Here is a 494-nt window from a genome sequence, read left to right on the forward strand (position 1 = left end):
CATTCCCTTTCCCCTTCAGGAACTCCCTCCCTTGCAAGCTGTGAGACAATCACAGAGATTCAGGCCATACGTGAGGCCGGGAGATGTGCCAGTGCAACATTTCAGGTGCTGGGTCTGAGGTGGGGCATTGGCTGGCTGGAACATGACTGGAGCGAGCAGGCAGCTGGGGATATAAGGTGTTGCAGCCTCCGCTCTGTACTGGGAAGTATCCATTAAACAGCTGTGTCCAACCAACTTTTGACTGCTGATTATACGACGCACATGCCGCAGATGCCATACAGCACCCCCCTGGCTTGTTCCAGGCGGATTTTGGGGGATCTCACTGCTTCCTGCTGTGTTGAACACCCTGCCCTGGGCTTGGGTCCTTGTCCCATCAGGCAGGCTGTTCCTCACATCCCCAAAAGTCCTGCAGCAATTATGGGTGGAAAAGCTTGTGCCTGGGGACATCTGCTCCTGTCCCTCTCTCCCAGCTGCAATCCCAGCCCTGCACAAGA

Source organism: Meleagris gallopavo, chromosome Z (genome assembly GCF_000146605.3).
Source record: "Meleagris gallopavo isolate NT-WF06-2002-E0010 breed Aviagen turkey brand Nicholas breeding stock chromosome Z, Turkey_5.1, whole genome shotgun sequence".
Taxonomy (NCBI): domain Eukaryota; kingdom Metazoa; phylum Chordata; class Aves; order Galliformes; family Phasianidae; genus Meleagris; species Meleagris gallopavo.